The following is a 15,977-nucleotide window of genomic DNA, read 5'->3' on the forward strand; positions in this document are numbered from 1 at the left end:
AAATTTGGCTCCACTTCATGAATTCTGACTTATGAGATTTTATAAACTTAGTCTCATAAATTGGTAAACATGAACAAAGAACTATATATCATGGTGAATTTATGAAACTGCATGGTGAACTAGAAACACAGACCCCAAAATAATATTGTGAACAAAATCCAAATCCTATAGTCTTGCTTTCCAATAGCAAAATGGAATGCCTTATCTGTTTTGAGGTTCACTGAAAAATTAATAAGGCACCAGCTTATGTACTTGTACAGAAATATCAAATCTAACCTCTCATTTGTTGTTTTGAATCTCAGTTTTCAAGTTATTATATATCTATGTCTTTAAATGAGATTTAAATGTCTTTAAATCTCATTTTAAATGTCTTTAAAAGAGATTCGCTTTTTAAATTATTTTTAAATGATTGTAAATTTATAGAAATATTACAGTATCCCAAAGAATTCCCATTACAATCACACAACCCCCCAATAATCAACATTTAAAATACTTGATTTTCTCTCTCCCTACCCATCTTTTATATGCTTATTATAATATAAAATGGTATAAAATTATATATTCCATATTATTTTCATAAATGATACCTATATAATTTTTATAAACCACTGGAGCATAAGTTGCAGACTTGATGTTTTATTACTGCTAAATATTTCAATATGAGAATGGACATAAGATTTGAATAGATATTTTTGCAAAGAGGCATAGATAGCCAATAGGTTCATGAAAAGATATTCAATTGCTAATCATCAGAGTACTGGAAGAAAAGAGAACCCTTGCCCACTGTTGGTGAGAATGTAAATTGGTGTAGTCACTACAGAAATCAGCAGAGGTTTCTCAAAATAGAATTACTATATAATACAGCAATTCATTTTTGTATTCTCAAAGCATACAAAAACACTAAAACAAAAAATTTCTGCACCCCTATGTTGCGAAGAACTGACTCCTTGGAAAAGACCCTGATGCTGGGAAAGACTGAAGGCAGGACGAGAAGGGGATGACAGGATGAGATGGTCGGATGGATTCACCAACTTGATGGACATGAGTTTGAGCAAGCTCTGGCGTTGGTGATGGGCAGGGAAGCCTAGAGTGAAGCAGTCCATGGACTCATAAAGAGTTGAACATGACTAAGTGACTGAACTGAACTGAACTGATGTTCATTGCAGCATTATTTACAATAGTCAAGACTTGGGAGCAACCTAAATGCCCAACATTTGTGTGAAAGTCGCTCAGACATGTTTGACTCTTTGCAACCACGTGAACTATGCAGTTCATGGAATTCTCCAGGCCAGAATACTGGAGTGGGTAGCCTTTCCCTTCTCCAAGGGATCTTCCCAACCCAGGGATCAAACTCAGGTCTTCCACATTGCAGGCAGATTCCTTACCAGCTGAACCACATGGGAAGCCAGGGGATCTTCCCGATCCAGGGATCAAACACAGGTCTTCTTCATTGTAGGCAGATCCTTTACCCACCAAGCCATCAGGGAAGCCCTCCAACAACAGATGAATAGATAAAAAAGATTTAATTACATATATATTACATATATAGTATTTATATAAAGATGTTTAAACAAAAATTTACTTCTGCTTCATTGACTAGTCTTTGATGGTATGGATCACAAAAAACTGTGGAAAATTCTTAAAGAGATAGGGATACCAGATTATCTTACCTGCCTCCTCAGAAACCTGTATGCAGGTCAAGAACAACAGTTAGAAAAGGACATGAAACAATAGACTGGTTCCAAATCGGGAAAGGAGTACATCAAGGCTATATATTGTCACCCTGCTTATTTAACTACTATGCAGAGTACATCATGTGAAATGCCAGGCTGGGTGATGTACAAGCTGGAATCAAGTTTGCAGCAATATATATATTGTTGTTGTCCAGTCATTCAGTCGTGTCCAACTCTGCCACCCTATGGACTGCAGCACAGCAGGGATCCCTGTCCTTCAACAACTCCCAGAGCTTGCTCAAACTCATGCCTTTTGAGTAAGTGATGTCATCCAACTATTTCATCCTCTATCATCCCCTTCTCCTCCTGCCTTCAATCTTTTCCAGCACCAGGGTCTTTTCTAATGAATCAGCTCTTGACATCAGGTGGTCAAAGTATTGAAGCTTCAGCATCAGTCCTTCCAATGAATATTCAGGACTGATTTCCTTTAGGACTGACTGGTTTGATCTTGCTGTCCAAGGGCCTCTAAAGAGTCTTCTCCAACACCACGGTTCAAAAGCATCAATTCTTTGACACTCAGCCTTCTTGATGGTCCAACTCTCACATCCATACATGACTATTGAACCATAGCTTTGATTAAATGGATCTTTCAACAAAGTAATGTCTCTGCTTTTTAATATTCTGTCTAGGTTTGCCATAGCTTTTATTTCAAGGAAGAGGTGTCTTTTAATTTCACGGCTGCAGTCACCATCTACAGTGATTTTGGAGCCCAAGAATATAAAGTCGGTCACTGTTTCCACTGTTTGTCCATCTATTTGCCATGAAGTGATGGGACTGGATGCCAGGGTCTTTGTTTTTTGAATGTTGAGCTTTAAGCCAACTTTTTCACTCTCCTCTTTCACTTTCATCAAGAGGCCCTTTAGTTCCTCTTCACTTTCTGCCATAAGTGTGGTGTCATCTGCATATCTGAGGTTTTTGACATTTCTCCCAGAAATCTTGATTCCAGCTTGTAATTCACCAGCCCGGCATTTCTCATGATGTCTTATGCATATAAGTTAAATAAGCAGGGTGATGATATTCAGCCTTGATGTATTCCTTTCCCAATTTGGAAACAGTCCATTGTGCCATGTCCAGTTCTAACTGTTGCCTCCTGACCTGCATACAGGTTTCTGAGGAGGCAGGTAAGGTGATTTGGTATTCCCATCGCTGCAGTTTTCTGTGATCTACACAAATATTTTAGTGTAGTCAATGAAGCAGAAGTGGATATTTTTCTGGAATTATCTTGCTTTTTCTATGAACCAGTGAAAGTGAAGTCATTCAGTCATGTTCTACTCTTTGCGATCCCATGGACTGTAGCGACCCCATGGACTGTAGCCGACCAGGCACCTCAGTCCATGGGCTCCTCGGTCCAGGGTCTGGGCAAGAGTGCTGGAGTGGGTTGCCATTTCCTTCTCCAGGGGATCTTCCCAACCCAGGGATCGAACCCGGGTCTCCAGCATTGTAGGCAGACACTTTACTGTCTGAGCTACCAGGGCAATTTGATCTCTGTTTTCTCTGCCTTATCTAAATCCAGCTTGAACATCTGGAAGTTCTCAGTTCACAAATTCCTGAAGCCTAGCTTGGAGAATTTTGAGCATTACTTTGCTAGCGAGTGGAGTGAAACTGTATATAATGGAATATTACTCAGCCATAAAAAGAATGAAAATTTTGCTATTTGCAACAAAATGGATGGACCTGGAGGATACTGTTCTTAGAGAAGTCAATAAGATAGAAAAAGACAAATACTGTAGACAGACCACTTATATGTAGAATCTAAAAAATATTTTTAAAAAAGGCAAAAAAACTGCTGAGCTCATAGATACTGAGAAAACATTGGTTGTTGTCATAGGTGGGGATTGAGGAATGAGTAAAAAGTCTGAAGGAGTTTGAAAGGTACACACTTTCAGTTATAAAATGAGTCATGGGGATGTAATATAAAGCAGGGTGAATATAGTTAACAATACTATATTGTATATTTGAAAGTTTCTAAAAGAGTTAATCTTAAAAGCTCTCACCACAGTAAGAAAAAGGGTCATTTTTTAAACTGTGTATGGTGGCCAGGGGTAATTAGACTTATTGTGATGATCATTCTGTAATACATACAAATATAAAATTATGTTATTATACCACTGAAACAAATCCAATGTCAGATATAAATCTTATCTCAATTTTTAAAAATAAAGAGTTCAGTATGTATTTCTTAACATACAAGGATACTTTCTTACATAACTAGAGCACATCAAAATCAGAAAACCAAGATTGATATAATACCAACATTAATCCACAAGTTTAGTCAAATTTTGGCAATGGTTCCAATAATATTCTCCACAGTGAAAAGAGGGAGGGGATTATAAATACCTGTGCTTCATGGGCTTCCCAGGTAGTGCTAGTGGTGAAGAACTTGCCTGCCAGTGCAGGAGATGTGAAAGACCAGTTTCGATCCCTGGGTAGGGAAGATCCTCTGGAGGAGGGCATGGCTACCCACTCCAGTACTCTTGCCTGGAGAAGTCCATGGACACAGGCACCTGGTGGGCAACAGCCCATGTGGTTGCAGAGAGTCGGACATGACTGAAGAGACAGCACACACACAGGCACAGTTCATGACCCAGTGCAGAATGATGTGTCCGCTTAGTTGTTATGTCTATTTATTCTCCTTCAATCTGTACGTTTTTCTGTATTCCTTGTATCTTGTAACCTTAAAGTTTTTTAGTGTATAGTTCAGTTGTTTTGTAGAACTTTGGGTTTGTTGCCTATTTACTTTTATTGTCTATTTATCCCACAAGCGGCATTGTGATCCTCTATCAGTATTAACCTTTATCTTAGAAGAGGCCCCCCAGAAAAAGAGGCTCACTGGTAACCCAGAGGAATGACCAAAGAATTTAAAGAAGAGTTTAAATTTACTTTTATTCCAGATTCTTCATTCCAGAATGACCTTGAATCCTCCAAACCACTGGACATCCCCTCCGCCCCCAACCAATTTTAGTGTTGTAGCAGCCCCTTGTATCTTTATTAGGCTACACCCCACTGTCTTGCATGCAAGTGTCTTACAAAAGTCCTTGTTGTGTACGGGGAGGGGTGGGGGCGGGGGAGATAATCATCATTATATACATATAATGAGCCAAAATGATGTCTTACAGAAATCCAGTCTATAGCTGACAGAGGATAGAGAAATTTAAAATAGTCCTAGGGCAAGACTGTAAATTTATTTAAAATTCTTTTCCAGCTTTGTTGAGGTATAGCTGACAAAATTTGTACGTATTTGATGTACAACATGATTGATCGACATATACATACATTGTGAAATGATTACCACAGTCAAGTTAATTCACACATCTATTTTTCCCCCTTCATTGTGGTAAGAACACTTATGATCTACTCTCAGCAATTTTCAATTATAAAATACAGTATATTAACCATAGTTACCTTACGATTAGATACGCAGGATTTACTCATCTTACACCTGAAAGTTTGTACCCTTTTTGTAAACATCGTCCCATTTTCCCCACTACCCAGCCCCTAGTAACCACTATTATACTCTCTAGTTCTATGAGTTTGACTTATTTAGATTTCATATATACCACATTTTACTTATGGACTCCTACAACAAAGGACATCCGTATTTTGACAATTATAAATAATGCTGCAATGAATATGGGAGTACAAACATCCCTTTGAGATACTGATTCCATTGTCTTTGGATATATGACCAGTGTTGATATTGCTAGATCATTTGGTAGTTCTTCTTTTTTTGAGGAAGCTCTGTACTGTTTTCCAAATTGGCTATACCAATTTCATTTTCATCAATAATATACCATTGTTCCTTTCTTCCCCCATACTCTCAACAACACTTGTAATATCTTGGTTTTTTGAGAAAAGCCATTCTAATGAGTTTGAGGTGATATCTAATTATGATTTGATTTACATTTTCTGTTGTTGAGCACATCTTCATGTGTAACTGTTAGCTGTTCATTTTTCTCTTCTTTGGAAAAAGGTCTACTTGGTTCTTCTGTCCATTTTTTACTTTGGTTATTTGCTTTTTTGCTATTAGTTGTACAAGTTCCTTACATATTTTGGATATTAATCTCTGATGAGATATATGGTTGGTAGATATTTTCTCTCATTTCATAGGCTGTGTTTTCATTTTCTTGATTGTTTCTTTTGCTGTGCAGAAGCTTTTAGTTTATGGAAGTTCAACTTGTTTATTTTTGCTTCTTTTGCTTTTGCTTTTGGTGTCATGTCCAAAAAATCATTGCCAAGATGAATATCAAGGGGTTTTATCTCTATGTTTTCATATAAGTGCTCACAGATTCAAGTCTTACATTTAAGTTTTTAATCAATTTTGAGTCTATTTTTATATATAGTATAAATGTCCAATTTCCTTCTTTTGCATGTGGATCTTCACTTTTCCAAGCACCATTTATTGAATGCCCTGTTGTGCATTTTTGGCATCCTTGTCATAGATTAATTGACCATATATGTGTGCTTATTTCTAGGCTCTCTCTTATATTCCATTCCTCTATGTGTCTACTTTATACTGGGACCATATTGTTTTTATTGTTATAGCTTTGTAATAAAGTTTGAAATCAGAAAATGTGATGACTCTTGCTTTATTCTTTCTCAAGATTGTTTTGGCTATTGGGTTTTTGTGGTTCCACATAAATTTTAGGATTTTTTTTTTATTTCAGTGAAAAATGTCATTGGAATTTTAGGGATTACATTGAACCTATAGAATGCTTTGTGTAGTATGAACATTTTCACAATATTAATTTGTTCAATCCAAAGACACAAGGCATCTTTCCATTTGTCTTGGTCAATTTCTTTCATCAGTGTCTTAGTTTTCAAGGATAAATGTATTTTTCCTCCCATGCACTGATTTCCACCAATCACTCCCTGCCTTAACAGGCTTCTCATTCCATAGTTGTAATTTATAGTTTCTCTTAGTGTTTCCCTGGTGGCTCAGATGTTAAAGAATCTGCCTGCAATGCAGGAGACCTAGGTTTGATCCCTGAATCAGGAAGATCCCCTGGAGAAGGGAAAGCCTACCCACTCTAGTATTCTTGCCTGGAGAATTCCATGGACAGGAAAGCCTGGGGGCCTATGGTCCATGAGGTCACAAAGAGTCACCACTGAGCAACTAACACTCACTCATACTTCCTCTGAACCTTCTCAGCACTGAGATATTATATTCGTAGTACATTTCATACACGGTTACCCCTGTTTTCTGTTCAAAGCCAGTGAAACTTAACAATTTTAGCACACTATCATGCCTGATGTATAAGTATCCCATCTACTACCAGTACGAGGTCCTCATTGCCAACTGACCAACTAGTGATCCAGCTACAAAATTCGCATTTAGTATATGTCTCCAAAATGACTCTTGATACCATCCACCATAGTTCAAGTTCCTAGAAAACAGACTGAGAAAAATTTATGTGAAAATGGCATATTGGGGAGTGCTCTCAAGAATCACATCTGTAGGATATGAGGAAAGGAGATTGGGTAAGAGAGAAATTGAACTACAATGCAGTTGCTACAGAGATATTGGGTAAACCCAAGAGAAGCTCTGAAGTTAGGGTGGCCCTTCAGAAAAGTCCCAAATGGAAACAAGACTGCCGGGTCTTCATAGTCTCTTAGTATAAACTACCTCTGGGAAGGCAGTTATCTTCGACCCAGGGTGATTGCCTGGGAGCAATACAGCTATTATCCATGAGCAATCAATACTCCTAGAACCTGGAAGAATGAGTGTCTCAGTGAATGAGAGAATCTGGTGGCATACTATACATAACACTACAGTTCATTCATTTTGTTAAGTGCTCCGTTTTGTGAAAACATCATAATTTTTAAAATTAATTTTGTCAGTGGACATTTGGTTTGCTTCCAGTGCTTTCCATTTGCAAAATGTGCTGCTAAAATATTCTTGTACATGTTTTACAGTGCACTTGTACAAAGGTTTTTCTAGCAACAAGTACAAAAGATATTTTTACAATGGAGCTCAACTGCTTTGAAAATAGTTGAACAAATTTTGACTCGCAACAGCAATTTTGATTCACCAACAATCTGCCAACATTTGATATTGTCAGACATTTACAACTTTCCTCATCTAAAGAACATAAAATATATATCCTTGCATCTTATTTTATGCTTTTCCTTGTACATCAGGTATAAATGAGTTAAATTAGAATCAAGGCACTCCTAATAAAGATAGCTTCTAGAAAATGATAAGAATATCTCCAAAAACATCAAATTTAAATGAACATGTGTTACAGCTAGCTGAGTTACAACCAGCTGGATAGTTCTGGGAACATAGGTGAAGGGGTATTTACTTTCAAATTCTTCAAAATACATAAGCTCTTCGATAATTTCTTATTGTAAATGATTTGTGTTTTCTTTAAAATTACCTCAGCATGAGTTTCCATAAGCCTGTTTTATTCTCTTTTAAACTATATCAGTTCTTTATTTTTTTAAAAAACTTTTATTTCACATAGAATTTTAAAGAGTTCACCATATTTTTTTCACTAAATAAGGTCCCTCTTCTGTGTGTAGAAGAATGAAACTCCCTCACGCCTTCTTTCACCCAAACAAGGTGCAAGAGAGTGGGCCCAGCATGCAATTTAGACATCTCATATTATGTTATCCAATAAAAACAGCTTTATTTGGTATACACACATAGCAACCACTAACTGGTCATAATAATCACATACTCTTACCAAAACTATTGCTCACAACTAAGGCCATGTGTGTATGATACATTCAACTCATCACATTACTCACTTAAAACCCACGTCCTGAAACTATATCCTCAACTGTATGACCTGCAATTACACATTGTGTTGCTATCTTACACAACCCATCTGGAATCTGCATGAATATTGCTGCCGACCCTCCCCACATTTGTGGTTCTCTTTCTCAACTGGTTCTTCAACCTTGAGCGCTTCTATAAATGTGTTTTCTCTTCTTTCTCAAATAGAACATTCTCAATCCAACTTTCTAATTTAACTCCTTGTTAAACTTTGAGTTTGCAATTCCTTTTTCCTTCCCCTTTCAATGCCAAGATTTTCTTTTGTTCCTTTATCTTCTCTCTCCTTCAATTTTCAAGTGCCCATCAATATTTTCCCCTTCCAACGCATTTTTCTTCCCTTTCTTTACATGTCTCATGTAAAGTTCTATGACTACTAATTTAAATATAATCATGACAATCCTTATTTAGTAAAGGTCCACCATCTTATTCATCTTTGCTTACATTCTACCTACCAGAATCATTTCTGGACACAAAACTCCAATCCTCAAATCAATTTCAGTTTTAGAGGGCATCTTTTTACAATGCAAAAGATGTAGAGTCCTATGAAATGTAACATTTGAGTCCTTCCTTCCCCAAACATAATAATACATCCCTATTTAAAAATTAAATTTGGTGTTAGTTTTTTTACTGGGTTACATTAATGTACTGTTTTAGACAGAAAGCATTTACTTTAATATTTTGATAAAAAAATATGAACTCTCAAGGGAATTTCTTCCTTATACTTCTCATTTTAAGATTTAATATAATAAAGTTATTTACTTTTGCCTCTGAAAAGATTTTTAATATTTAATATACATATAGGGTTATTATATTTAGCAAATAAAAATACAGCACACACAGTTAAATCTCAATTTTAGATAAACAGCATGTAAGTTTTTAGTATAAGTATAACCCATGCAATACTTAGAACATAGTTGTCCTAAGGAATATTCATCATTTATCTGAAATTCAAATTTAACTAAGCATCCTATAACATATTTGGCAACCATAAATCACACTTTAAAAATATAACTTTGTTTCCATATTTTAATACTCTAACAAATAAAATAGAAACAAAAATTATTTTGTTATTTGATGGCAATATACTTCAGGGCTTCCCTGGTGGCTCAGTGGGTAAAGAATCTGCCTGCATTGTAGGAGACCTGGGTTCGATCCCTGGGTCAGGAAGATCCCCTGGAGAAGGAAATGGCAACCCACTCCAATATTCTTGCTTGGAAAATCCCTAAGGGCAGAGGAGCCTGGAGGGCTACAGTCCATGGGGTCACAAGAGATGGACACGACTGAGTGACTAAACCACCACATACTTTCCCATTTCTTCTTTTTCATTCTACGATGAAAATAGAACTCTTCTGGTTTATGGAGCATGATATAACTAAAAGTGCACCATCATCTGGTAACCTAGAAAGTCTATCACACATTCTGTAAACAAGCAATTATTTTTGTTTCCAAAAGACTGGCATGAGGAAATGAAAGTTGAAGAGGAAGGCTAAATATGATCAATCCCATGGAGCATAAAGTGCCTTCAAGTTGCTTCTATTTTTCTGGAGACTTTTTTGCTTTTTGTAGCTTAGACTACAAAGCCTTTAGCAAAAGCTTAAAGTATCCCAGGAGATGTCATCTCCTTTATTCAAGCACGTACATAGGCATCATGATGGTGTACAGGCTTCAAGTGGTCTAGGAATCTTTGCCATTATAACATAAGATGGTGTCTGTGTATGAGAATGGTACTTTCAGAAACTTAAAGGCATCTGTGACCCAGAAAATGTAAAGACTCAAGTGCTTTTAACCCTTCAGGGTAAATTTCAGGAGGATTGAGCTCATTTACCACAGGAGGATGTTAACGAAGTGTTATGTCCTACAAAACACACAGAAACTTTGCAACTGGGAGAGTCACCCAATCAGATAATTCACAAATCATTTCATTTTGAATACTTCATACTATGTGTACTGTCTCTGTTTTCTATTTTTAAGACAATGTTTTAATAATACCACCTGAAATGTGATGCTTCACAATTGGCATATAGAATAAAATAAAGAAAACATAACACCGCTGTATTTAATATGACATATATTTTCTGCCAGATAAAATTGCCTGAAGTTTTATGCAAGATTTTCATCATCTCTCATTAAGCTTCTGTTACAATGTATAAAACTCAGTTGAGATTGTAATACTTGGAAAGCAAAACATCAATGACCTTCAAATGAACCTGCTAAGGAAATCATGTTGTGAGTCACTATGAAAAGTTGATGACTGGATATGTATTTGCTATGGTGAAAGAACAGGAAAGAATATTTAATTTGGACAGGTTAATTTTTTGAGTGTAAAGAATAAAAATTTACTTTAAATAGGATAAAATTAGTCTTCCATTAGAGTTGAGAAGGCCTCATTTTTTAAAAAATATGTATATATGAGATATTAAAAAGTCTCATTAAAAATTTAGTCTCTATACCTGCTATAATACAGTTATAATAAAAACTAAACTGTTCACTTGTGCTTAATCCAGTGTTTAAGGACAATTTATAGAATTGTATATATTCTATGTTCTGCCTTTTGGCAATTCAGAAAAATACAACTGTAATTCATATTTTATTACCCTCCAAAGAAGTATTATTAAATATATATTTTCAAAGTAAATTATAAAACATCAGAGATATACAGATGTATTTTACTTAAAATTTAAAAACCAGATATCTATTTTTTAAAATTTGGATAACTTATAGACCATAATAAGTTTGTATTGACTTTTTAATGAATCACACTCTGTAATCTAGATAATTGCCTTGTATAGTATCAGGCACAGTAGGGAAAACATCAGTCCATTGCACAACAGTATAGAAGCAGGTGAGTAAAATAATCAAAAAAGAAAGAAAGAAAGCAGTCTCAAGAGATAAAAATTATTCCATGGATGTGGGGTCAACTACCTTTCAATCCTTTCACTGCACAGTTGTGTGGAAAATTGTTAATATTCCTAAGAATATAAATCACAACTAATAGGAAATGTACCTTCACACCACTAAAAAATAGAGTTACAATAATAATCTTTTAAGAATGAATGATCCAGCAATTTTTTTTTTTTTTTTTGCACTCATAAACAACTGAAAGCATTAACAGGCATTGTCTTCCTGCAGAATTTCCAGTTGAGATTCCAGCTGGCAACTTTGAAAAATGATTGTTTGTCCCTTTATAGTGATTCATTCTGATACCCAAAGGACATAAAAAGGCCATCATAGTATTTCTGTTTACACAGAGAGTACAGTCCAAAGGCACAATCCCCTCACTGCACCTGGGGCTATTGCTTACTTGCAGAATTTCCTGGCCACTGAATTGAAAAAGGTAAACTGGATATCCAACAAGTACCATGAGTTCAGTATATTCAAACATGTTTAAACAGAATGAACTATTTTTCCACAAATATGTTGTCCTGTCAGTCACACAAGCCAGAAATATAGTAGTAGTATTAGAAGAGTTGATAATAATAAAATTAATGACTGTCTTGTACTAATTTACCAGAAATGAATGTCATAATATTTAGGGTAGAAATAAGGTCATTTCCATATGCCCCATACCCAGTGATTCTTTCATTCTGTTAATCACCTCTGTGCACAGTAAAGTGTAGTAGAAATATGGATTTGGGATGAAACTCCAGAATTACCACTTGATGGCTACACATTCTTGGAAAACTATTTTAACACTTCCAAGTTTTTGTTTTCTTGCATATATACTAAAAAGACAATACTAAATGTCCAAGGTTAATCAGAAATGTTTTAAACCATCTAACACAGAGCCTGACATATAATAAAAGTGAAAGTGAAGTCGCTCAGTCGTGTCCGACTCTTTGCGGCCCCATGGACTGTAGCCCACCAGGCACCTCCATCCATGGAATTTTCCAGGCAAGTGGGTTGCCATTTCCTTCTCCAGGGGTTCTTCCTGACCCAAGGATTTAACTCGGGTCTCCCTCATTGCCGGAGAAGGCGATGGCACCCCCACTTCAGTACTCTTGCCTGGAAAATCCCATGGACAGAGGAGCCTGGTAGGCTGCAGTCCACTGGGTCGCTAGGAGTCGGACACGACTGAGTGACTTCACTTTCACTTTCACTTTCACTTTCACGCATTGGAGAAGGAAATGGCAACCCATTCCAGGGTTCTTGCCTGGAGAATCCCAGGGACAGGGGAGCCTGGTGGGCCGCCATCTATGGGGTCGCACAAAGTCGGACACAACTGAAGCGACTTAGCAGCAGCAGCAGCTCCCTCATTGCAGGCAGACGCTTTACCGTCTGAGCCACCAGGGAAGCCCACAAGCCATATAATAAGTGCTCATTAAATAGCAGTCATCTCAAGTGTCAGTCTATCAAGGTGTACTAGTCTGGCCTCCAGCAGCCAGAGTGACACAGAAGCTTGTGGTTTAAGGCAGGACACATCAGTATAATCAGAAGCTTATCTGCCAGCTTCAGATATGAGTAAGATGTAATCTGACAACAGACAGGGTACTCATTCTGTCACATAATTACATGATGGTTCCCAGAGGAAGCCCTTCTATATTAGTCGGAGTGATGAATAAGGTAAACTATGGATATACAGTGAAAATATTGGAGGGGGATGGAAAAATAAATTATGGAGTCATCACAGTTAATTCCTAAAGCTCCTGACCTGAAATCTGTAACTGATCACATAGCTTTTGGATTTATTATTCTATACCAAATAAATTTTGTGTAATCCTAAAACATGTGGGCCACTATCCTACTATGAAAGAGCAACCATGGCCTTGCTGTTTACTTGGCTTCTTTTTGCCAATTTCAGTTTGAAATAGCTAAAGGTTCCTAATAGTATACAAGGGTCAAAAAATACTTCCTCAGGATATTAAGAAATGTTGCTGTAATTTGAGGGTAGATTGCAGAAGCCTTTTCAGATGACTCCAGATGCCCAGCCACATCCTTCAACACCAGTAACCATGCTTTACAAACTAAATCTGCTGAGGACTTTTCACTAAGTATTTAGTCCAGAACTGGTTATCTGACAACAGATTTCACTTGCATTTCTTTTGTTTCTTTCCTTTTAAAACTGTAACAGGATTTTCTCCAGTTAAATAATTTCCAAACAAAATTATAGCAGCATTCAAAAATAAATCACTTGCAAACATATTCAAGCTATGCTTTGAAAAGTCAACAAAAAGGTTTTGTCTGGTTTGGAGTGTCCCTGGAAGAAATTTCAGAGAAATATTTGACCGGAAGGAGCAATTTTGTTTTCTTTGAACATATGAAATAATTTTATCCTGACAGCATATATGGCTTCACATAAAGAAAAGAAGAAACAGAGATAAACAAATGTGTAACAGAGAGACGGTTAAGATCAAAAGTTAAATGCTATTTCACATTCCCTTACCTGTGAGATCTTCAGGGTCAGCATAAAATAGAGGGTTCCTAGTGAAGCAAGCAGCTGATATACAAATGTAAGAATTTAAGTGAGAGATGCTTTTGGTTTTTCTTGTTACTTGCATAAGCATCTGAAAAAGCAATCCTCATTTATTTCTCAATCTTAATCTTAATTTTTTGTTTTAATTTTTTGAAAATAAAAGGTTTTCCTTTGTTTGTTTTGTTGCCTAGGGAGATGGGTGGTAGAAGAGGAAATACGAACAAAATGAGAACTGTGAATAAGAGAAAATGGTACTAATTTTTTTTTCCTGTTAATTCAGAAATCTAAAAATACATGAAAAAAAAAAAAACCAAAGTTCAAGAGGAAGGTCAAATTATTATCCTGAGGATGTAGCAGCAAAAAGAGACCTGGATAAAATTAGGTAATATCAAGTACTGAGTACACATTCCTTTTTTCCACTGATAAGTTATAGAGATTTTACACTGGAAACATAGAGACTGAACGCACAGAGCTTTGGATTCAGACAAACCTAAGTTCAAATCTCAGAACTAACATTTACATACACAAGAGAGATGAGAAAGCTACTTGTCTAAGATTTTGTTTCCGTATGTAATTATATTCACAGTGTTTTTAAGGAAATCGTATGAATTCATAAAACATTTTGGACACTTAAGAAACAAAGCCCTAGTAAATGACTGACATAATCATTGTCACTCTAGCTATACTACTTATTTCATGATACCACATACTTAGCATTGAACTTAATTTAACTTAAAGATTACTCCTTAATCTTGCCTCCTCTGATCACTCAAGCTTCAATGAGGGTTTTTGTATGCATGACCTTCAAATGAGTGTAATGAAAACAAAGATTAAAAGAATTTACATTTAAATTGACTGTTTTTCAGTGTTGAAAATTTCGTTTATAAGCAGTGGCCAATTCCCATAATGGCCTTCGTAATTCTAGGTTATCTTAGTAAGCTTTCGACAGTCTTGTAGATATCTACAGCTTCCAGGACTACTGTTCTTAGACATAAAATAAACAGGTGTGCTGGAAAGTGGTGCACTCAATTCTTTGAAACCTGAGATCCCATTTCTTTCACTAAATCTGGAGTCTCTGGGAGCTAAATTACCATCTAAAAAATATATGTAGCTGGGTGGAGATTTTGTGGTGTTTTACAGTGTACCTCATCACAGAGAATTTTTCTTGAGGTTGGTGGGTTCCTTTGATCTCACCCATTCCATAACCAGCTTATCCTGGCATATGAGTCTTAACATTAGGTGACAAGTGCTCTATTAGCTATTAAATGCTTGACCAGTTCCCACCAATTTTGCAGCCTTGGCTTCCGAGATTTTCGGTAGCAATAAATTTATCATTATTTTCAAGAAGAGACTTCTTTATAGTGACAGACACTATAATGGCTTTAAATGGTTTCATTTGTGCCTACATAAATTTTGATGGGCCATTGGTCCAAAACAACCTCTGATTTCTTATCTTATTTCCCCAAATGCCCAGTGGTCTATGTTATGACCATACCTTGAGGCCTTGTGGGTCCCTTACTGTCTGCCGTCCTGCTTTTCTTAGATTGAGGGGTACTCATTATTTTTCCTTGAAATAACCTCTGAAGTTCAAGCAAACTTACTGTTTCTGGCTGCCTGGGCATGGCTCCTGAGATCTGTTAAGCCCTTCTGAAGGCACTTACTTTGAAGACAGGGTCAGCCACAGACTCAAATGTTTCCCAGTAAGTCTTACCATGAAACTCTCAAATCTGTGACACCCCCATTTTCTATCCTGTGAGAAATACATGGTCTCTCATACCTCAGTTTTCCACACAGAAGGGTTTGAACAAACTAACTCAATATCTCAAAACATGAAACAAGTAGAACTTACCAAAGATTCCGGAGAAAGGCAGCAAACTCAAAGGGTACCTTCACCTGCATCTAGGAGCTATCCCAGAATCTTTAACAGCTGTCTTAAGGTCCCATCTCATTGCCAAAACTGTAAGTGACAAAATTAAAAGTTTAGTAAGGAGTTTGATATTCTGTATTCAAGGGAAAATAATTGATGGATTATGGGAATAGAGTTCTTAACAAGCAG

The sequence above is a fragment of the Ovis aries genome, chromosome 2 (genome assembly GCF_016772045.2).
Source record: "Ovis aries strain OAR_USU_Benz2616 breed Rambouillet chromosome 2, ARS-UI_Ramb_v3.0, whole genome shotgun sequence".
Taxonomy (NCBI): Eukaryota; Metazoa; Chordata; class Mammalia; order Artiodactyla; family Bovidae; genus Ovis; species Ovis aries.